A 24648-nucleotide genomic window follows, 5' to 3' on the forward strand; every position below is an offset into this window, starting at 1 on the left:
TCTCACCAATATTTCTGTCCCAGCTACCTGAAACTTCGTAGGTGATTGGGAAAAAGATGGGCACTGGCTCCTGTTTCCCAAAGACCTCTTAGAGGTTTAAATAAATGTATCATAGATAAGCTGCTATATAAGGATCGCCACTTCAGATAGCAGTGAAATTAGGTGATTAACTAGTTGTTACTTAACCTTCTAATTTCTGTAAAAGTCTAATTACATGAAATAGAAGTTGGTGTTTTGATTTCTTTGCTTTTCTGTTTGGAGTGTCATTGTAACTACTGTATTGTAAATGATGGAAAATAATGCATATGTTAAAAAAAATAAATTGTGTTATATTAAAAAAAATGTATACCCAAAGGGACAGTTGAAACTACCAGAAAATTTAAAGGTTGTTTTTCAGAGAACTATTGCTACCTAGTGACCCACCATGTCTTTTCATACCCCCATAACAAATATATTAGCTGTCTCCACAGAAGACGGGACTCAAGGTCACTGATACAATCTCCAGCCCATGAATAAGCAAGACCCTGCATTCCTTAACTAAGGTAATGAACCCAAGACACCATCCAATTTATACTGGTTCTCAGGGCATGCCCATAGCTCCTTCTCCTTCTTTTTTTTAATGGGTTATTGCCAAGTTGGTTTCCATATAACATCCAGTATCTTCCCCACAAGTGCCCCCTCCATGACCATCACCCCCCTTCCCCTGACCCCCTCCTTCTTCAGCCCTAAGTTTTTCAGTATTCAAGAGTCTCTCATGATTTTCCTCCCTCCCTCTCCCTAACATTCCCCCCCTTCCCCTTTCCATGGTCCCCTGTTAGGTTTCTCCTGTTAAAACTATGAGTGAAAACATATGGTATCTGTCCTTCTCTGCCTGACGTATTTCACTTAGCATGACACCCTTGAGGTCCATCCACTTTGCTACAAATGGAAAGATTTCATTCTTTCTCATTACCCTGTAGTATCCCAATGTGTGTGTGTGTGTGTGTGTGTGTGTGCGTGTATATATACAGGATTGTGGCCAATACACACACACACACCACATCTTCTTGATTCATTCATCAATTAATGGACATTTAGTCTCTTTCCATGATTTGGTTATGGTTGAAAATTCTGCTATGAACAGGGATACATGTGCCCCTATGCATCAGCATTTCTGTATCCCTTGGGTAGATCCCCAGCAGAGCTATTGCTGGGTCATAAAGGAGTTCTATTGATAGTTTTTGAGGAACCTCCAAACTGTTTTCCACAGCGGCTGTACCAGTTTACATTCCCACCAACAGTGTAGGAGGGTGCCCATTTCTCCACATTTTTGCCAGTATCTATAACCTCTTGTCTTGTTCATTTTAGTGACTCTGACTGGTGTAAGGTGGTATCTCAGTGTGGTTTTGATTTGTATTTCCCTGATGATGAATGATGCTGAACATCGTATCATGTGCCTGTTGGCCATCTGGATGTCCTCTTTGGAAAAGTGTCTGTTCAGATCTTCTGCCCATTTCTTAACTGGATTATTCGTTTTTTGAGTGTGGAGTTTTGTGAGTTCCTTGTAGATTTTGGATACTAGCCCTTTATCTAATATGTCATTTGCAACTTTCATTTCTCATTCTGTTGGTTGCCTATTAGTTTTTTTTATTGTTTCCTTTGCAGTGCAAAAGCTTTTTCTCTTGATGAGATCCCCGGCGTTCATTTTTTTTCCTGATTCCCTTGCCTTTGGGTATGTGTCAAATAGGAAATTGCTGTGGTTGAGGTCAAAGAAGTTGTTTCTTGCTTTCTCCTCTAGGATTTTGATGGTTTCCTGTCTCACATTCAGGTCCTTCATCCATTTTGAGTTTATTTTTGTGTATGGTGTAAGAATGTGGTCTGGTTTCATTCTTCTGCATGTTGCTATCCAGTGTTCCCAGCACCATCTGTTAAAGAGTTGTCTTTTTTCCATTGGATACTCTTTCCTACCTTGTCAAAGATTAATTGGCCATACATTTGTGGGTCCAGTTTTGGGTTCTCTATTCTATCCCATTGGTCTATGTGTCTGTTTTTGTGCCAATACCATACTGTCTTGATAATGACAGATTTGTAGTAGAGACAAAAGTCTGGGATTCTGATGTTTCCAATTTTGGTTTTCTTCTTCAATATTACTTGGGTTATTGGGATATTACTTTAGGATTGTTTATTCTAACTTTGAGAAGAATGCTGGTGCAATTTTGATTGGGACTGCATTGAATGTGTAAATTGCTGTGGGTAATAATGACATTTTAACAATGTTTATTTTTCTGATCCATCAGCACGGAATGTTTTTCCATTTCTTTGTGTTTTCTTCAATTTTTTTATAAGTCTTCTATAGTTTTCATTGTACAGGTCTTTTACATCTTTGGTTAGGTTTACTCCTAGGTATTTTATAGTTTTTTATGCAATTGTGAACGGGATCAGTTTCTTGATTTCTCATTCCATTGCTTCATTATTAGTGTATAAAGATATAACTGATTTCTGTACATTGATTTTGTACCCTGCGACTTTGCTAAATTCATGGATCAGTTCTAGAAGGCTTCTGGTGAAGTCGATTGGGTTTTCCATGTAGAATATCATGTCATCTGTGAAAAGTGAAAGTTTGACTTCTTTGCCAATTCTGATGCCTTTTATTTCCTTTTGTTGTCTGATTGCTGATGCTAGGACTTCCAGCACTATGTTAAAGAACAGTGTTAGAGTGGACATCCTTGCTGTGTCCCTGATCTCAGGGAAAAAGCTCTCAGTTTTTCCCCATTGAGGATGATATTAGCTGTGGGCTTTCTTGAGGTATCCCTGAGAAGGAAAACAGACAAACACAAAACACACAGGGAACAAAAGCACTCAAACACACCTACAAATAAACCAAGCAAACCAAAAGGGGGGAGGGGGGAAGAACAGAAATAAAAGAAAGGAGATGAAAAGAAAAAAAAGAAGGTGGGGGACAGAAACAGCCAAGACAGAGGACAGTCTGTGAGCATAAAACCCATGGAGGGAAAAGATAAGAATGAGATAAGGAAAAAGATATCTGGATGACAAGAATTGACCTAATCACAGCAGTGCATAAATGTTGGTCTTTCCCAGACTCAAGGGAGGAAATGGAGAAAGGAAGGAAAAAGGAAAATAGAAAAGAGAAAACAAGGGGAAAAATTTTTTTTAAAGGAAAAAATTAAAAAGAAAAAAAGCAGCTCTCCTGGGCATATGGGCATGGTTTGGTGTGGGTACGTCAGTCTCAGGGGCTACTCTCTGATGCCCCATCTTAGTGGTTGCGAGGAGAAAAATGGCGGTGCCCCAAGTCCCCCTCAGACCACACATTGCAAGCCACTCTCTTGAATCCGATCTCCCCGTGCCACAGGTGGGCCAAATTGCTTTTTTTTTTTTTTAAGCTCTGCCACGTTTCTAAATCTTAGTCCATGAACTTTAATGCTGCAGCCCCAGTTGAAATGTCCTCCCACAAGTGGGCAGTTTCCTAGCCAGTGTTGAGTAAGGAGACTGGGGAGCCAGCTTTTCCCTGTCTCCGTCTGGAGTCAGCAACCTGCTGAGCCCAAGGGAGAACAAGCCCGCTGAGGGGGACGAATTTCTCTCCTTGAGCCCAGCAGCTATATATGGTATGTTTGTGTCTCTCCCAGGCTGAATTCTCTCCCCTCTCCAGAGACCACTCTATGAGCGTTTTCAGTTTCTCTTTCTCTTCCCCTAGGCTCTCTGCCGCTCTGCATGGTCACTCCGCCTGCCCAGGGCCCTCCACGGCCCTGTGCCATCTCTGCACATAGAGCCCTCTGCAGCCCTGTGCCACTTTTCTGAGCACTCTCTCGTGGCTCCACTTTGGGCCAGCTCTCCCTCTCCCAGAGCCCTTGGTCCCAGTTCGCACTCATTTAGGCATCCATTATGCTGTCTTCTATAAGGACTCTGTGTGTACACCTCCCATTCATGCAGATCAGAGTATTGTGGCTTTAGACATTCTTAGTTTGATAGTTGCATGCGGGTGGAGACTACAGAGCTCCCTACTTCTCTGCCATCTTGCCGCTCTCCTCCTTCTCCTTCTTGTAAGATAACCTCTTGACATCAGGAATTGAGTTTTGCCTCCTGCTGGTATTGTCTCCATCCCAAAGTGAACATGGGATGTATGTTACATATATGCTTACTCACTGTACACATTCCAACTTTCCTCATGAATAATCATAAGTTTCCTTGCCCTTTTCATCAATATGTTTGTAATCTCAACCCCTATGATTATAAAAAAAATGTTCTCTCTCACTTCAGGGAGGTGGAAGAGAGGAGCTTTGCTCTTCTGTCTCCTTGTTTGGTTGCCTCTCAAAGAAACCCTTTTCTTGTTGCATACCTGATGTCTCAATGATCAGCCTTGTTGCTCACCAGGCAGACAGACTTGGGTTTAGTTACAAAAGGTATATATTTATTGATAGTTAATGTTTTCATTAATGATCTAAATGAAGTGAATTTTAACTAAGTTAGTGGAGTCATCAAACTCTCATGCCAATGAAAGCCACAAAATTCAGAAAGTCCTTTATGTATAATAATTAACAAAAAATGATTTTACTTGTGGCAATGTTCTGCACTTACCTCTAGGACCCCAACAACTATAGAAGCATGAGCTGGTTAAGTAAAGTATGATCGAAGGGGGTGTACTTGAGAATAGGCTGACAATGGTTAATGCTGTGATCTTATTTCCAGAAATGAATCTAAGTGTTGATAGGAAGTTCAGTTGTTACCCCTAGGGCAGGTGGGCAGGGCTACCATCTATCCAATTCCGGGACAATCACTCAGGAATGAAGTGTCTTGCTTGGAGGACTAAGTAAGAGCTGGAAAACAGATCTCTTGCATGAGAAGTATGCAGGATAACAGAGACTTGAGGAATTCTCAATGAAGACGATGTGACATGAGAGACTGTGTCATAATGCAAAGGAAACCAGATATTTAGTTTGAGGAAGACATGACTCAAAGGCAGACCAGCTGTCTGGATGTGCATCCCATGAAGCCACACAGGATCTTTTACTTGCATTAATGCTCTGCTGTCACTAGTTTGAAATTCTTCATCATGTGTGAGCAGAGTCCCCCATTTTCATTTTGAAGTAAGTCATGACAATCTTGTATCCTGCCCATTCTGATCAGAAAGCTGTAGTGTGGAAGGTTGTTTTTGTTGCCCCAAAGTGAAGAGTTATGAGTTTTATCTGTTTATCACCTCATCAAGGATTTATTGAAACCCTATGAACTGAGCACTATGCCAGGGCAGATGAAGGATGAGGAGCAGGTTTCTGAAATTTCCTTAAATGGAAAAATTGAGTGTATATGCAGGTGGAAGGCAAGAACAAGAAAATATTCAGTAGAAAAATCTTGTGTTCCTGTGTATTGTAAGGCAACAAGGTAGATTTGCTTAATAAGTTAGAAAGTTTCTACACAAATATAAGAAACACCTCAGAGAAGAAGAGCAAATCCTACTGGCAGCCTTACACACACACACACCCGACAGAGCCACAGGGTCTTCCAAAGTGCCAAATGCCATTGCAAAATAATAAAAGATGAGTTGAATATGATTGTGCCTCAAATTTATAACAGTTGTTTTTTTTTCTTCTGTAAGTGAAAAAAAAACCATTGCTTTCTCCAGGCTAAGGGAAATTTGGAACAAGAATGGGTTTGAAAAAAGAAGGAATTCAGAACTCTATTGCCAGGCCAACATTTAAACAGTTTAGAAGCCATTGATCCTGTCCTCACAACAAGAAAAAAAGCTGAACAAATGGAAAACAACACCTCTTCTTACATGTATCATCTATGATTATGGTTTGCATTAGCAAACCATCATTGCTTCTTCTCAATGCCCTCTTTTATTCTCACCCTCATTAACACACTCATAAAGTCAGCACATCTCAAGCCACTATGCAGAGAAAAATAGTTAGAACCCAAGAACCCAGGGGGTGGCTCAGTTGGTTAAGCCTCTGACTTTGGCTCAGGTCATGATCTCCTGGTTTGTGAGTTTGAGCCCTGTGCTGACAGCTCAGAGCCTGTAGTCTGCTTTGGATTTTGTGTCTTCCTCTCACTTTTCCCATCTCCAACTCTTTCCCTCTCCCTCTCAAAAATACATAAGCAGCAAAAAAGATTTTAACAAGCATTTGATGAGTTTTAGTCATGATGAAAAATATCTTAACAAATTAGGAATAGAAAGAAACATCATTAATCTTATAAATTGTATCTCTTATGTTGAATCATATGAAATTACCATTTTTATTGACATAACCCCTAAACACATATACTTATAGAGAATTATTGAAAGAACAAGAAAAAGATGGCAACTTTGCTGCTATTTAATATTGTACTTGTGTCTAAGACAAGAAAAAAGAAATAAAATACATGGATATTGGAAAGAAGAAATAAACTTTACCTCAAAGCAACATGATCATGAACATAGGACCAGATTCGTATAAAAAGTTTTAGAATTAATATGCAGTTTTGTTGTAAACACACACACACACACACACACACACACACACAAACACATACCTTTATCTCACATAGATCCTGCATAATACTCAGTACAAGCTTGTTGGGCTGATTTTGCATAGAGCCCACTTGAGTCATCTCTGGGAGAGCAGCATATGGTCCGTGATTCAGGTAGGCCAGTGTCCAAGTTGCAGGGATGTATCATATTCAGGCTGCCATTCCTCCATCCCCACCCTAATAAAAGGTGGAGAAATTTGTGCTGTTGATATGATGAGGGATGTCAAACAGTCAGCGACTAAAGTGTACAGAGCACAGTGGTAACCTTCACTCTGTGAAATTCTACTTGCAAAATTTGCTTGTCTCTCTTCCCTGCAGGATTATGAATTCATTTTGAGGACAAGATGTGTTATTTTGGTATCCCCAGCACCTGATGAAGACTTGACTTTAAAAAAGGGAATTGGAAGCATTTGTGATTATTGAATATTTGTAATTATCCTACATCTGAGATGGCAATGTAAAATTAGCTTCCTTTTGGGCATATGTTTACAGGGACTTGGGAAATTACCTATTGGGCTGTATACTACTCCATTATACAAATGTACTCAGTCTGTGGTGGAGTGCCAGTTGGCAAGGTCACTTTAAAGCTTCTAATACTTTATGGTCTGGTGACTAAATTAAAATGTATTCCACAGTCTTGAAAAAACATTCCACAAAGTAAAGGAAATTTATAAAACATAGAAAGAAAGAAACCTTATAAAGTCCATGCAGGTAAATCTCATTTTGAACATATTCACTAATATCTTTTATGCATTTAAACAATTAGATCAGGGATTCAACTTACATCAATGGCTGCCGCTTCTTAAAGCCAATCAAAGCTTCAAAGAAACTACAAAAGGAAATAAACTACAATTGCCCCTGAGGGATCAATAAACACTTTGAAATTTTCATCTAAAACCTTTCTTAATGGGTACCTGTCTAATACATGTTTAAAGTCTAATAAGGATTTATAATAGAATCCTAATGGAGTTGTTTGGGTTGTCGTTTTTTAATGGAAATACCCATTTGTTAGTCTACACTGAGCTGTAGATAATCAGAGTATGAGTAAGAATCTATTTTTAAATACATAAGTGCAATTGTGCATGTAAAAACAAAAAACATCAAATCAGCAGTAAAAATACTTAAAAAATTTTAACGCTTATTCATTTTAGAGAGACATAGCATGAGAGGGGGGAGGAGCAGAGAGAGGGAGACACAGAATCTGAAGCAGTCTCCAGTCTCAGAGCTGTCAGCACAGAGCCCAATGCAGGGCTTGAACCTACAAACTGCAAGATCATGACCTGAGCTGGGGTCGGATGCTTAACCGACTGGCTATCCAGGCACCCCAGCAGTAAAAACATTTTCCATGAATCTCTTCTAGCTAGTATATTTATTCTGCTATATACTTTGTCCATACTATATGATTATGTAAGTTTCACAGAGGTATCAAGATATATTTCAATATTCATGATTTTTACATAAATTTTTAAATTTACAAATAACATATCTACATAAAAGTATACAAATATATGTATACTTAGGTGAGTTCTAGAGAGAGACACAACCATGTAACCAACCACCTTAAAGATCAATAAATAAAATCCCCCATCCTATTCCAGTAATCACAGCATTTCCAAGGGTAACAGTGTCCCAACTTCTAACATGATAAATTCATTTTGGCTGCTTTAGATCCTGAATAAGATCAGTATACACACCTTTGTGTGTCTGGCTTTTTTTTCCTCAGTAGTTTGTTTGTACTATGCATCCCTGCTTTGGGGTGTAGCAGCAGTTTCTTTTCATTCTTGTAAACTTTTCCATTCTATATATACACTATAATATTTTTCTACTATTCATGGATATTTGGGTTGTTTCTCTACTTGAGTTGTAATATTTGACTATTAATGATAATTCTGCCACATTCATCCTTGTAGGTGGTTGGGTTTTGATGCATTGTGTGTTTCTGATCAGCATTGACCAAGATGCAAAATTCCTTAATCGTCATAGTGTACACATACACTACACTTTAGTAGATATCAACAGCCAGATTTCCAAATGGCTTTAGCAATACATATTCCATATACTGCAGGGTGAAGATTCCAGTCATTCCATGTGTTCCTATGACACTTGACAGTAACAGGTTTTCTGTTTCAACCATTCTGTTGTGTATGCAGTGTTATCTGATAGCAACTTTAATTTGCATTTCCCTTGATGATCAACCAGTTTGAGTGCCTTCTTTATATATTTATTATCTATTTTAATATTTCTTTTAAGAGATACTGATTCAAGTAATTTGCCCTTTTTACTATTCTATATATTTGAAAAATTCTTTGTGTACTCTGGATAAAGGCCCTTTGCAAAATGCGAGTAATGTAAATATCACCTCTGAAGCAGTCTCCTGTACAGCCTGTCCTGTATTTTCACTCTCGTTATGGTTTCTCTAAAGGAACAGAGTCTTCATTTTAATGCAGCCCAATTTATCAGGCTTTTGCTCCATGTTTCATGCCTTCCCTCCTGCCTTCATAAAGATATTCTACATTACACACTAGAAGCTTTATTATTTTACTTTTCACACTTCAATATGCAACCTTGGAAATTATTTTTGCTTTTTGAGTGAATTAAAGGTTAACATGAGTTTCTCCTTTTCAGCCTCTAAGTCTTCTTCTAGTTCATTCTTCATTTTTAAATTTATCTACTTCTTTCTTCAGTTACATTGCTTCCTTTCTGAGACTTTTAAATTTTTTATGCTTATTATTCATATCTTATATTATTTAACTATTTGCAACTTCTTTTGAAACATTAAGTTACATTTTCATATGTTTTATGATGTCTTTCTGATATTCTTTCTTTGATTATAAGGATGTTATTTTGTTCTTCACATTTGGTTTATAAAAATATTATATGGGATTCAACTATCATCCTTTTCTGTTGTCATTTTTATGTTAAACTTGTTTTCATAGACCTTTAGAAAGGTCTTTTTTAGTGTTGCATCTACAGGGTTTTTCCCCCTGTTGCTCCTTTAGTAAAATGAGCAAAACCATGGGTTAGTACTTTCTTTGATCACCAAACTCTGTTCCTTCCTCACTTTTGTCTGAATGCCCCGTTTCTTTGCCCCATTGTCCCTGTCCTGCTTGGTCTAGCTTCTCTTCCCAGCATGTTTTATCCTCAATGTGGGCCTTACCTCAGAAGGGATCTTCAGCTAGTTAGTTTCACAGTTGGTGGGGTCAGGTTACTGAAGCCCTTAAAACATTACAGAAGACTCCCTGCATTCTCTAGTGAATTAAAGCAGGCCAAACTCAACCCAGTTCTGGCTGCTCTCTTCAAATCACCCTACTGTGTTTGCCAGGATTCACCTGTAGGCTGCTTATGGTTCTTCTTTTAGGTCTATCAGACATTCTTTTGCTTTTCTCTCATGCATCCCAAACAATACTGAGGACTTAGAAGAGTTGAGGCTTTTTCTTCCAGAACACATTTTGTGGTTCTAAGGATGACTTGACAGTTATTTTTATTGCATATTTTGTTTTATATTTCTGGTTTTCCTATACCATTCATTTGGATGAATGGTTTCAGGGAGATTCAAAACTTAACGTAGAACTGTTGCCACATTTCCGCATAATTCTTTCAGGAGGATCTATTTTCATTCCCTCAAAGTTTTAGAATCTGTCCCAACCCAAGCAAGGTGAAAAGGAAGATGCTTTCTATCTTCAGTAGGCCCTTCCCCCATTCAAACTTTTAGTCTACCTCACCTACACAGGGCCTGGGGTCGCTAGCCTGGAAAGTTACTTATTAGAGATTCTAGAGACTGTGCCTTGTAAATCCAAAACTCATTCCACGGTAAGAACTAGCCTATTTTCTGACACAACCTGGTTAGCTGTCAATCAAGAAGAAGGCAACATCACAGAAACTCAGGATGTGTAAGAATGCTTCATTCTTTGGCCTCCCAGATAATGTAAGAGTTAAAATAATGGTAAAAAACAGGTATTAATTCAACTCCTTGAGGGCTTTGATAAAGACATCTGTGTTGGAGATTTTAGAGATCAGAGAAGATAGAATAAGAATGAGAAAAATATAAAAGTAGCAGCAAAAGCCCTAAAAAAGGGCTGGTTCAGAGATTTGAAACACTTCATCTATAAATACATTCTCTGTTCTGGTTGATTAGAAACATAATTAGTTAGAAACCACTTTTCTTCTAAATTCTGAAATAGTTTGGGGACACATTCCATCTACCTCTATGTTAGTAGATACTATGGTAATCTCTCTCCATTTTAGGAAGTATTCCCTATTGGAGTCATGGAACAAGTATATTTGCTCTCCCCAGCTTCCAATCATTTGGAAACATTTGACCAATATTTTTGAACCCATTATATATGTCAATAACAGTTGCTGGGGCGCCTGCATGGCTCAGTCAGTTAAGCATCCAGCTTTGGCTTGGGTCACAATATCAGGATCTTATTTTGAGCCCTACATCAGGCTCTGTGCTAATCCTGGAGCGAGCTTCAAAGTATTCTGTGTCTCCCTCTCTCTCAACCCTTTCCCTCACTCATACTCTGTCTCTCAAAATATACATTTAAAAAAAGTTGTCAAGATCAATCCAGTTTCCAGCATAAAACAGATGGGCAGTTTGTGGAGTAATATGAGGAAATTAATAAAGGAGATATGTGTAGGGAGGGTTGGGGAAATGAAGAAGGGAAAGTGCAATATCCACAGGCTAGTGGTGTTGGTTGGGGAGAGATAGAAGACCAATAGGCCCAAAGGGGCACTTCCAGGACCCAGAAGTACCAAGACCCTCTAGTCTTCCAGAGCCCCTCTTGGAGCTGACTGAGGCAGAAGGTTTGTAGTCTCCCTGGTTACCTTAGAATGGTTCAACCTCCCATACCACAGAGCAGAGGGGAAGCAGAGGGGCAGTAGATAGGCTCCAATACCTCCCGATACATGGTGAACAAACAGGAAAGCTCTCTTTTCCCATGGAGCTTATATTCTCTTGGAGAAAGAAAACAATAAACAAACATACAATTTAAAATTCAGTAGGAAGAAGAACCAGGTGAGGTGATAGGAAAGAGTGGCAGGGAGGTCAGTGATGAAGCCCTTGGAAAGGTACTTGAGTACAGACTCCTTGGGAAAGTGACTGCTAGCAGGGACCTGAATGACATGTGAAGTCTTGGTCAGAGAAAACAGGTGCAGAGTGGATGGAACATGCTTCAGAAGCTTAAGGCACATTAGGATCAAAAGATGTTTTACTTTGTTTTCCCTTTCTGGCCATTGAATGAAGTACGAGGACTTTCAAGTAAATATTATGACTTCTAAGCAAGGTTTCCTGTGGACCTATAAAAAAGCAGGTGGCACAGTACAAAAACAGAAGTGTTCTTAAACACCAAGATAGTTATTTCTGTGATTAAAGTATGTAAAGAACTCACATCTCCTTTCCATCATTGCATCCACTTTTGCCCTTTTGAGGAGGGAGCTTTCAGTAAAATGGAAGCCTGGGAAAGATGAAACTTCTGGCGGTGACATAAAAGATGGAGAGAAATTGAGAACTGGAACTTGTACCCTTGGAAACCATCAGCTGCCCAATGTAGAGCCCCTACCAGACCCTAGGATCCTCAATAGGCCAGTATCTCCTGGAGACAGCTAGTTGGGTAAACGAAGAAGGAGGAAAAGGAGGAAGTGGAGGAAGAGGAATAGGATGAGAAGGGGATTCACTAGCATTTATTGAGCACTGATTGTATGCTTAATATTGTTCTAGGCACTTTATATCATTAGCTCATTTATTCTGTCTTCTGAAGTAGATAATATAACTATGCCTATTTTATAGATGATGAGACTGAGACACAAAGAAGTTAAGTAACTTGTTCCAAGGACTTGCAGCATAAGTAGAGGAGCTGGAATTTGAATCAGAGGATCTGACTATAGAGCTGTGCTCTTCACTGCCACAATTTCTTCATCTGGAGCCTCAAAGAAAGACTGAATCCCACCATGTCCACAAAACTTCTAACTGCACCAAAGGAGAGCCTTCCTCCCTCTCATCCCCCATATTCTCAGGCAAACCTTGAAGGACAAACTCCTGATTATAATTCCTCTAAATTTCACTTGGGATGGTTGGAAGAAGGGAAAAGAAAGAGGGTCATACAAAGTGTTCCCTGTTTTGGAACTTGTACTGTGAACTTCCTCTTTTCTCTATCTGAACAATAACCCAAAAGGCCCACAGAATCACAGTGGTCTTCTGCCAAGCTAGTCATTCACCAACAAAGGTCAAATTTTTGTAAGGCACCAATTGCTTCAAATAGAAAGTAGATTCAGGAACTCTAACAATGTGAGTCAGTAGCCTATGGTGACACTACAGGAAGCGTGAGAAAGAATCCACACCTTGGCCTCTCTCTCCTCTTCCCCTCTCTTTTGCTGTCCGTTCTTTCCATTCATGGAGGCCAACTGCCAGCCAGAGCATAAGGGCAGGGCACATAGGAGAAGCTCTAAGGAATGGATCAGGAGGGCAGATGAACCCAGTCAGCACATTCTGGCAATTCCTAGCACACAAGGCAGTGGACTGAGTATGGAGAGTAAGCGTGGAGGGCCCAAACATTTGACAGGCAAATGCAGTCCTGCTCTGGGGAGCCCTGTGCAGCCCACCTTCCCACCCTCACATCAGGAAAAGAACAATTATATTGTGTTAGATTGTACAATGGTGCTCTGCTGTTGTGTCTCTTCTGGCATTGCTTACTATTGAGGGTAGTATATCAACACCATATTTTATTGTACCCTGCTGGCTATAGTACAACTAACAGATATATGAGGTAAACAAAGAATACAAACACTGGAATGCTGACTTTAAAAACCTATTGTGAGCACAGAGAGGTTAAATATATTCCCAGAGATGTGCCAATAGCCATTTGCAGAAGAAATAAACAAAGTTAGCTTCGCGTTGGGGGGGGGGGGTGGATAATATTAAACAAACCAACAATTTCAAGCTTTCAGAGAGGAAAGTTTATTAAATTGTACAACAAGGTATTTGGGGGAATCTGGGCGCTTCAAGGAAGATTTTAAAAAATGAATATGAGGGGCACCTGGGTGGCCCAGTCTGTTAAGTGTCTGACTTCAGCTCAGGTCATGATCTAAAAGTTTGTAAGATTGAGTCCCCACCTTGGGATCTATGCTGACAGCTTGGAACCTGGAGCTTGCTTTGGTTTCTGTGTCTTTCTCTCTCTACCTCTCCTTGCTCATGGTCTATATCTCTCTCCTTCAAAAATAAAAAATATTTTTAAAATACTTTAAAAACTAAAAAATGAATAAGATATTATCTAGGACAAGACTCAATTAGGCATGGGATTTGAACCCAACATTGTTACACAACACAAATTAGGTTGCCTAGGTAAACATTTGTAGGCCAGGGCAGGCTCCAAGCAGAAGGATAAATGATAAGAAGGCAAGCTGTGCCTCAAGGATATCTCTAAAATTGCCACAATTCTTTGCCTCTTGCCCAGTCCTCCAGTATGACAGTCCCATTTGGTCACATTCAATCCATCCCCATTTCTTTCCTTGTTTCTATTCCCTCTAATCCTATAATGTTAAGTGACAACAGAGCAATAACTAATGTGTTAGCTAAAAGTAAGGCATAATCCTAAAACAATTACTAAGGACATTGACATTTCAGGAAGCTCTTTCAGAGTTTTACTTTTAATTTCAGACCTAGCTATCTAGTTAAATGTTTCTTATTTGGTGATGCAAGCTGAATGAAAACAGGAGTCAAGATGCCTCTAAGAGACAAAAATGTTATCATGCACAACAGATTTTGGTTGCTCAACTTCCTGAGTAAGATAAATTCGGTCTCATATTTAGACTTATTTAGTGTACAATTTATTAGACCCACCCACTGGGATATATTGTACCACAGGTCAGGGCATAACTGCCCTTGCATGTAGGGTCTAAAGGAACAGAAAAGAGGGAGATTTATCAGCAATGACCCTCATTTTTCCTATTTAAAGTCTCCAGAAGATTATAAATCTATATTTTAAAAGTAAAAATAAAGACACAGAGGCAGGGAAAAGACTCGTATGAAAAATAGAAAGAAAAACCACAAAGAACCTCTCTCTACAAGGATGATTTAACTTCATCAGGGGATGGGGAGTGGCAAGAAGAGAAAAACTTTTCATGAAACAGTGACAAAACCTTAAGAGGGATAGATCAGACCCTGAGTCTGTGACATATTGATCTCCAGCCTATGCTCTCCCCTAAGACTCTTAAGTATTGGCTGTGATCTAGGAGTCCTTTAAAAGCTGATGTACTGGAAAGAGCACTCAAATGGGTGTCAGGAGACTTGAGGGTAAGTCCTAGTTTTTCACTAATTAGCATGTGGCCCTGAGCAAGTCACTTAATCTTTCTATTTATAAGATGATAAGGATGGACAAAATAAATTATTTAGAGTATCATTAATAATGAAACTCCAATACTAAGCCACCTGTAATTGTAGGATCTGTAACTTTCTAAGACACAAAGATCTCTTTGTTATAAGTTTAAGCTCATACACATACATTAATTCAATCATTTGCCTATTCAGCCATACATTCAATTAATATTAATGGAGCATGCTACCAATAAAGAAATAAAGAAGCTTATCTTCAATATGCTTTAAGAGCATATTTATGCCTCTGTCTTTGTCACTGTCTTCTGCTGCATTAATCCCTTAGGTATTGTAATCTATTGCCATTTTCCCAAGGAAAAAGCAGAGACAATATCAGTATTGGAATTGTTTAACTATCAAATCTTCCCCCATTCTTAACAATGCTTCAAGACCTGAAGTATAGAGGTTTCCTCTTTTGGGATGCTCTGAGATTTCCATCTTACGTTCCAAGGCATCCTCTTCATTATTTTTGACAAGGAGTACATTTAAAAAAAATGATCAAATTCTTGCTTTGACAATGATGGAGTAAAAAGAAAAAAATTTAACCTTCTGCCATAAACAAGTGGACCAAATATATGAAACAACTGTTTTGAGACATTTAGTAACAATTACTCTAGAACTGGTGATGCCTGAGAGGATAGAGCCTATGATTGTGCTGCAGTTCTGTAAGGAGACAACTTCAAACTTTAGTGAGAGAGGAGAAATCCAAACAGAATTCACTGGCCCTGCTGAGCTGAGAAGACAGAGATCAGAGCTTAGAGAGGTATAGTCATTCAGAACTACATAAAGAGCTCCAGAAATCTTCATAAAGTGTCCTTGAGACTTTGTTGAGTACTAGGATATAAATAGTTAGAATGAATCTCCACAGCTGGCTGAAAATGCTCATGAAGTTATAAGCTGAAAGTTCCTTGTGCTCATGTAGGGCAGATGTTCAATTCTGTCTTACCTTGGACTGCTATAACAATTACCATAGACTAAGTGGCTTAAATAATAAATATTTATTCTTTACAATTCTGGAGGCCAGGAAATCCAGAATCAAGCCTCCAGTAGATCTGGTATCTTGTGAAGATATGCTTCTTGTTTCAATCATCTCCTCACTGCATCCTCACATGACAGAGAGAGAGTAAGGTAGACTATCAGGCCTATTCATATAAGACCTCTAAACACATTATGAGGACTCCACCTTGATGACTTAATTATCCCCCAAAGACTCCATCTCCAAAGTCCATCACATTGTAGGTTAAGGTTTAAATGTATAAAATACAGTGCACAACAAATTCCAACCAGCCACAGTGAAGAGTCTTCAATAAATATTCAACTTTCAGTGGGACATTGACATGCAATGGAGATGTTGGAGGAGATGTAGGACAGAACTTTCTGTAGAATGGTTACTATAGACCTAAGGGAGGCTTAATGCCAGGTCTGGAAGAAATCAAACTGACCCACAAGTGACTGTGAAACAAAGTCAACCTCTCTTTAAAGGAATACAATAAGTCCAGGTACTTACAATGTAACAATATAACCAGCATCCAATCAAAAATTACTAATCACGCAAAGAAGCAAGTAAATGTGACCTATGAAAGAGAGATAAAAAAACCTGCAGACTACTATCTCTTATAAAGAAAAATGCAAAAATCCTCAACAAAATAGTAACAAACTATTCTGTTTGTGTGGCTAGTGTAAGAAAGTGTTTTGAGGCGAGGAGGGGCAGAGAGAGAGGGAGACAGGATCCAAAGTGGGCTCTTCACTGACAGCAGAGAGCTTGATGGGGGACTCAGACCCATGAACTGTGAGATCATGACCTGAGCTGAAGTCAGACACTCAAGTGAATGAGCCCCCCTGGTACCCTGAAAAACATCTTTAAATCTGGGATTGTGATACCTCCAGATTTGTTCTTTTTCAACATTGCTTTGGTTACTCAGGGTCATTTGCAGCCCCATACAAATTTTAGGATTATTTGTTCTAGAAACATGAAAAATGTCGGTATTTAGATAGGAATTACATCACATCTACAGATTGTTTTGGGTAGTATGGACATTTTTTAAATATCAGCCCTTTCAGTCCATGAACGTGGAATATCTTTCCAATTGTTTGTATATCTTCAGTTTCATTAAAATTTTATAGTTTTCAGAGTACAGATCTTTCACCTCTTCGGTTAAGTTTATTCCTAAGTATGTTATTGTTTTGAATGCAATTATAATGGGATTGTTCTCTTGATTTCTCTACTACCTCATTATTAGTGTATAGAAATGCAACAGATTTATACATATTAAATTGTATACTGAAACTTGCTAAATTCATAAATCAGTTCTAGTAGTTTTTTAGTGGAGTCCTTAGGATTTTCTATATATAGTATCATGTCATCAGCAAATAATGAAAGTTTTACTTCTTCCTTACCAATTTGGATTCTTTTATTTCTTTTCTTGTCTGATTTCTGTGGCTATAATTTCTAGTTCTATGTTGAATAAAAGTAGTGAGTGTGTACATCATCACCTTTTTTCTGATCTTAGAGGAAAAACTCTCAGTTTTTCACCACTGAGTCTGAGATTAGCTGTGGGCTTTTCATATATGGCTTTTTTTGTGTTGAAGTATGTTCCTTCTTTACCATCTGTTGATAGTTTTTATGATGAATGAATGATGTACATTGTCAATTTTTTTCTGCATCCACTGAGATGATTATATGGTTTTTAATCTTTCTTTTGTGGATATGATGGATAACATTTGATTGATCTGTAAATACTGAACCGCCCTGCAGTCTGTGGTATAAATCACATTTGATTTTGGTGAATAACTTTCTAATGTATTGTTGGATTCAATTTCCTAATATTTTTGTTAAGTATATTTGCATCTATGTTCATCAAAGATATTGGCCTATAATTTCTTTTTCTAGTGTCTTTATCTGGTTTTGGAATCAGAGTAATGCTGGTCTCATAGAATGAACTTGAAAGTTTTCCTTCTATTTGTTTTAATAGTTTGAGAAGAATAGGTATTAACTCTTTGTTAAATGTTTGGTAGAATTCATCTGTGAAGTTGTCAGGTCCTAGACTTCCATATGTTGAGAGTTTTTTTTATTACTGACTCAATTTCATTTCTAGTAATCAATCTGTTCAACTTTCTATGCTTTTCTTATTCATGTTTGTAATGTTATCTGTTTCCAGGAATTTACACATTTCTTCCAAGTTGTCCAATTTCTTGGCACATAATTTTTAATAATATTCTCTAATAACCCTTGGCATTTTGTGATGTTGGTTGTTATTTCTCCAGACCTAAAACCATAAAGCTATTTATGTAATATTTTTTGACATTGGATATAGAAACATGTTTCTAGAAACATCTCTTCATAAGGAAAACAAAATCAAAATTAAACTATTAGAGCCACAAAAAAAGCTTTTGCACATCAAAGGAAACCAACAGCAAAACAAAAAGACAACTTTCTGAATAGGAAATGAGATTTTCAAATAATATATCTGATAAGGGGTTAATATCCCAAATATATAAAAAGTATATGCAAGTCAACACCAAAAAGTAAAAATAATTTGTTTAAAAATGGGCAGAGGACAGGAGCTGATATTTTTCCAAAGAAGACATAAAGATGGCAAACACACATGAAAAGATGCTCAATATCACTCATCATCAGGGAAATACAATTCAAAACCACAGTGAGATAACCTGACACCTGTTGGAATGGCTTAAATAAAAAACAGAAAAAATAACAAGTGTTGGTGAGAATGTGGAGAAAAAGTAATACTTGTTAACTATTGGTGGGAATGCAAATTGGCGTAGCCTCTGTGGAAAAAGAATGGAGAATTATTTAAAAATTAAAAATAGAATTACCATATGATCTAGAATTTCCACTACTGAGTATTTAGCCAAAGAAATGAAAATACTAACTTGAAAAGATATATGTACCCCTATGTTTATTACAATATCATTTACAATAGACAACATATGGAAACAATTTAAGTATCCATCAACAGAAAAATGGATAAAGAAGATGTGGTATAAATATACAATGGAATGTTACTCAACCAAATAAAATAAAATCTTGAGGCTTCTGGGTGGCTCAATCAGTTAAGCATCTGACTTCAGCTCAGGACATGATCTCAAGGTTTATGAGTTTGAGCCCCAGGTCAGTCTCTGTGCTGACAGCTGGGAGCCTGAAGCCTTCTTCAGATTCTGTGTTTCCCTCTCTCTGCCCCTCCCCTGCTCTTTTCTCTCTCTTTCTGTTTCTCAAAAATAAATATACATTAAAAAATTTTTAAATGAAATCTTGCCATTTGCAACAGCGTGGATGGACCTAGAGGTTATAATGGCTAAATGAAATAAGTCAGATGGAGAAAGACAAATATCATACGATTTCACTTGTTGTACCCAGATTTTAATATCGCCAGGGAGACCAAATCACGCATGCAAAAGCAAAGGGCTTTATTACGAATTTAGGCCCGGCCAGCCTAAACTCACAGACTTCACCAACACACTGGATCCACGTGGAGCGAGCCCCAAACATGGCGGGGCAGGGCCTTTTATGAGTTTGGGAAGGGGAGTTACAGGAAATTGTGACACAGGTACAGGGGTCCAATCATTATAGCATCACATCATTGACAGTAACTTTAACCAATTACAGAGTGGACCTGGGACCCTCACGTAGGGCGAGACTAGGACCCTCAGGTAGGGCGTGACTAGTCTTAACCTCCATCTTTAGGCCCGCCCTCAGAAACGTTAATGGTGTTAGCTAGCCTTCATGGTCAGAGGGGAAACCTGAATCAGACCTGCATCCTTACACACTCATATGTGGAATTTAAGAAACCAAACAAAGAAAAAAGAGACAGACACAAACAAAAACAGACTCTTAAATACAGAGAAAAACCGGGTGACTGCCAGAGGGGAGGTGGGTAGGGGGATGGGTGAATTAGATAAAAAGGATTAAGAATACATTTATCCTGATGAGCACTGAGAAACAGAGAATTGTTTTTTTTTTTTTCACATAAAGACACTTTATTAGTTTCCTCTACAAGAGACAGTAAACAGTAACATCAACCTTTTTAACAGAGATCTTGGGTCACTGGACAGGCCAAATCAATGGGAGGAAGATGAAAATGAGATATTTAAATTAATCAAAAGGCACTACGACCCCACCGAAAACCTACGACCGCGGCGGTAGCGGGCTCAGGAAGATTAAGCTACAGCAAAAACAATCCCGTGTAAATGTTAGAAATGGTGTAGTGGGGGGTGAGTTTGCTTTCCAGAAGACTGTAGTACAAGGAACATTTGGGCCCCAGAGGGTTATCTGACCAGGGAAAGGGCAAGATGGCTGAAGGTCAAGTCAAATGGAAAGGAACAGGTACAAAGGAGAATTCAAGCTACACAGTCCCCAAGCAGGGGGTGAAGGATCAGGCTATTTCCTCCCAAGAAGCATTCATTGCGCAGTGTGCTGCCACCCCGCAGGCGCCCCCACCAGAGCGCTGCCTGCTGGCTCCTGCTTTACAGGACTCAGCAAGCAGAGCTGGGCTGGGGCCACCTAGGGTTCTTGCTATAATTTAGCATAGACTTTTGAGAGCTTGTCAAGGGTTGGGGCGGGGGGGCAGGCGGGAACTGGGTCGGCTTTGTTGCCAGTAGTTCTACCAGTAGTTTGGAACCAAGGAAACCCTGAAATATTCACATGCAAAGTAGTCTGAACTTCCCCCATCAACTTCAAACACCCCTAGAACACAACACCCTCCCAAGCCTGCAATCTTGCAGCAGCTCAACTGTGGGTAAAACTGCAAAGCTGTGAGAGAGGCTTGAATGAGACAATGCAGGGAGGAAATCCCAGTGGTAAATCTCAATCCTTTGTTCTCTAATTTTAGGTGGGGTGTGGAAAGCTACACTGGAGCAAGCTGGGATTTCTGCTGGATTTTTCATCAAATACCAAGGGAGAACAAGGGGCGGGGTTCACTTTGTTTGTAAAAAGCCTCGGCAGTAATTCTATAATAAAGGGACATGGCTGAACAGGTAGGAAATGGACTCCCCATTGTGAGTTCTCCTGATGGCTTCGGCAAGGATCATGGAGATATCAATCACCTGTATTTTGGAGCAATGCTTCATCTTATCCTCCTGAGGTATGGTATTGGTGACGACTACTGCTTCAAAGCATGCATTGTTAATGCGAGAAATGGCCGGGCCAGAAAAGATTCCATGAGTCAAGATAGCATAAACTCTGGTGGCTCCAGCTGAGAAAAGTTTGTCAGCCTCATGGCAGATCGTGCCACAGGTGTCGGCCATGTCATCCACCAGGATGGCCATCCGATCCTTCACATCTCCCACCAGCACCATGCAGTCTGTCTACTTCATTGGCCGTCTTCCGTTCTTTGTGAATCAGAGCAAAGTCCACATTCAACCAGTCTGCGATGGAGGTCACTCTCTTAGCTCCATCAGCATCGGGGGAGACAATAGTGCAGTTCCTCCACTCAGAGATATTTTCCCTGATCCATTTCAGGACTGCTGGCTCTGCGTACAAATTGTCCACTGGGATATCAAAAAAGCCCTGAATCTGAGAGGCATGCAGGTCCATGGTGATAATATGATCCGCACCTGCTACAGAAAGCATGTTTGCAACAAGCTTCTCTGAGATTGGAACCCGGCTCTTATCCTTCTTATCCTGCCGTGCATATGGGAAGCAAGGAATGACTGCAGTTACCCGGCTGGCGGAAGCGATCTTGCAGGCGTTAATCATGATCAAAAGCTCCATTAGATTGTCATTGATTTCGCCACAGCCGCTCTGCACAATGTAGACATCTTCTCCACGTACACTTTCACCAATCTCCACACAGGTCTCTTGGTGGCTGAATTTCTTAGTCACCACCTTGCCTAGCTCCAGGCCCAGGCGGTCAGCAATTTTCTGGGATAAGTCTTGGTGGGAACTGCCGCTGAAGATTTTAATATTCAGCATCTTGGCCAACCACCGTAGGCACTCTCCGCTCAGCGTTCACTGTTGCTGCCGGTACCAAAAACCGAAATCGGCACACAGACTCAAGTGCTAACCGCTTCAGGTTGCTACTCTGCCATCTTACTGTAGAGTGTAAGGATGCAGGTCCAATCCGGCCCTCCCCACCGGTCTGTCTCAGCCTTCCTGGAGCCGGTTGGTCGCGGCACAGAGCCAGCTGCGTGGAAATGCGCCCTCTGCCAGCCAACCGCAGGCCGGGGGCAGTCCCCCACCAGCGGCAGGTCCCATCCAGCCTTCCCCTGTACTTAAAGGGGAAGGCCGCCAGCTTCTCCTGAAAGGGCGCACCTTAAGGAGGGACAACTCCTGTGGCGCCCAATGGGGGAGGCCAGCCGATACCTTTGACCTTTCTAGAGGTGGGCCTAGCCACACCCCACGTGGGGTGTCCTGGGCCCACTCTGATTGGTCAACACTCCAACTATTGTGACTGGCTCCCACAACTGCCAGTATTGATGGGGGGGCAGGGATTGGATCACTGTACACCTGTCATCATTTCCTGTAACTCCCCCTCCCAAAGGCATAAAAGGCCCTGCCCTGCCTTTGTTGGGGCTCTTTCCACGTGGCCAGCGGGTGAGCTGGAGACTGTGAGCCCAAGTGAGCTTAAGCTTGTAATAAAGGCCCTTTGCTTTTGCAGGTGTGACTCGGTCTCCCTAGCAGTCTCTGGTGCTTGTTTTGGGGTGTTTTTGGGCGATTTTACAAATGGGCACAATAAGAAAATTGTTGAATCATTCTTCTGTACACTTGAAACTAAGATACCACTGTATGTTATTTATACTTCAATAAAAATAAGATAAAATAAATAAATCAAACTTCATCAAAAATTTAAAATTCTGTGATTCATGGGACACTATTATGAAAGTGAAAAGACAGCCCATAGAATGAAAGATATTTGCATATATATATATATATATATATACATATATATATATATATATAAATCATTTTTCTGAGAAGGGACTTGTATCCAGATTATACAAAGAATGTTTATAACTCAATAATAAAAAAATTTAAATGAGCAAAGAATTTGCATCTGAATAGATATTTCTCAAAAAAAATACAAAATGCCAATTGCACATGAAGATGCTCACTATCATTAGTCATTAAGGAAATGCAAATCAAAACCACAATGAGATACCACTTCACACACTAAGACATCTGTAGTTAAAAAGACAGACAATTTAAGTGTTGACAAAGAGCAATTAGAAAAACTGATATCCTCTTACATCACTGATGAGAATGTAAAATGATGCAGTGCTATGGAATAGAGTTTGGCGGTTTTTCAAATTGTTAAACATATAGTTACCATGCAATGCAGCACTTCCACTTAGGTATGTACATACATATATATCCAAGGGGGAATGAAAATATACTTCTATGCAAAAAATGTGCACCCAAGTGCTTATAGAAACATTAGCTATAATAACCAAAAGGTAGAGACTTTTAACTGATGAATGCTAAACAAGAAATGACAGAAGCATGCGCAGAAATATTATTTAGTAATATAAATGCATGAAGTACTGATACATGCTACAAAATATATGAACCCTGAAAATACGACCCTAAGTGAACGAATCATAAAAGACCACACATTGTACGATCTCATTTATATGAAACATTCAGAATAGGCAAATCTATAATGATAGAAAATAACATTGTTGGTTGCCAGGGACAGGCAAGAGGAAAAACGGGGAATGACTACTAATGGGCATTGGATTTCCTTTCAGGGTGATGAAGTATTCTGGGATCAGATAGTGATGGATAGTTGCTTCCCTCTATAAACACCACTGAATTGTATACTTACTTCAAATAGGTGAGTTTTATGGTAGTGAATTACATCCCAGTAATTCTGTTAACATTTTTTACATGGAAATTCAAAGACCTAAAGCAACCAGAATAATCTTAAATAATAAAACAAAGATGTGAAGCTTTTGTTACCTGATTTCAAGACTCATTTTAAACCTACAATGATCAAGACTGTATGGTATAGAATAGGCACATACTTTCATTGTCAGGTGATTGTACAAAGGTTCTAAGGTATCAGTGGGTATAGTCATTTCCACAAATTTTGCTATAGAATTGGAGATCTACATGTAAAATAAACAAATAAACCTTTACCTGTACTTCATACCATATACAAAAGTAATTTAAATGTATCATAGACAGAAATGTAAGATCTACACAAAACAAAACCTATAGTAGAAAATAGAAGGGAAATTTTTTGGTGATCTTTGCTTAGGCAAAGTTTTGTCAAACATGACACAAAAATGTGGACGATAAACAGAAATTTTGATAAAGCGTACTTCATAAATTTAAAACACTCGCTTCTCCCAAGGCATCGTTAAGAAAAGAAACAGAAAGACACAGACTGGAGAAAATATTCACAAAACACATACTTGATTTCAAGATGTATAAAATGTTCTCACAACTCAATAATAAGAATATAAACAACAATAAATATTTGATATTTATTAATGAAGATACATAAATGACAAAAATGCTCAACATCATGGCACATTAGGGAAATATAAGGAACTCCTACACTTCCTCTAGAATGATGAGTATTTAAGACTGATAACACCAAGTTTTGTCAGGAATATGAAACAGAACTTTCATAGATTACTAGTGGGAATGCAAATGTACAGGCAGTGTGAAATTGGTGAGTTTCTAAAATGTTAAATATACACTTACCAAATGATCCAACAATCACACTCCTACATATTTATCCAAAGAAATACTTCTACTGGAATGTTCACAGAAGCTTTATTTATAATAGCCCAAAATTGTGGAAAAAGAAAATGAA

The 24648-nt window shown here is 39.1% G+C and overlaps 1 long non-coding RNA gene and 1 pseudogene across 3 annotated transcripts in view; both read right to left on the reverse strand.

Moving 5' to 3' along the window:
* The window catches only part of LOC115271933, a 39514-nt gene that overhangs the window by 7581 nt on the left and 7285 nt on the right, over positions 1-24648 (reverse strand). For 2 of the 3 annotated variants that reach the window (XR_003900163.1, XR_003900162.1), the window contains exon 3: positions 6505-6678. This is a non-coding gene — a long non-coding RNA (uncharacterized LOC115271933). Of the gene's footprint in view, positions 1-6504; positions 6679-24536; positions 24607-24648 lie in introns of all 3 variants that reach the window. The other variant, XR_003900164.1, reaches the window with a different exon arrangement.
* LOC115271932 lies at positions 20479-22152 on the reverse strand (annotated as a pseudogene).

The sequence above is a fragment of the Suricata suricatta genome, chromosome 11, assembly GCF_006229205.1.
Source record: "Suricata suricatta isolate VVHF042 chromosome 11, meerkat_22Aug2017_6uvM2_HiC, whole genome shotgun sequence".
NCBI lineage: Eukaryota > Metazoa > Chordata > Mammalia > Carnivora > Herpestidae > Suricata > Suricata suricatta.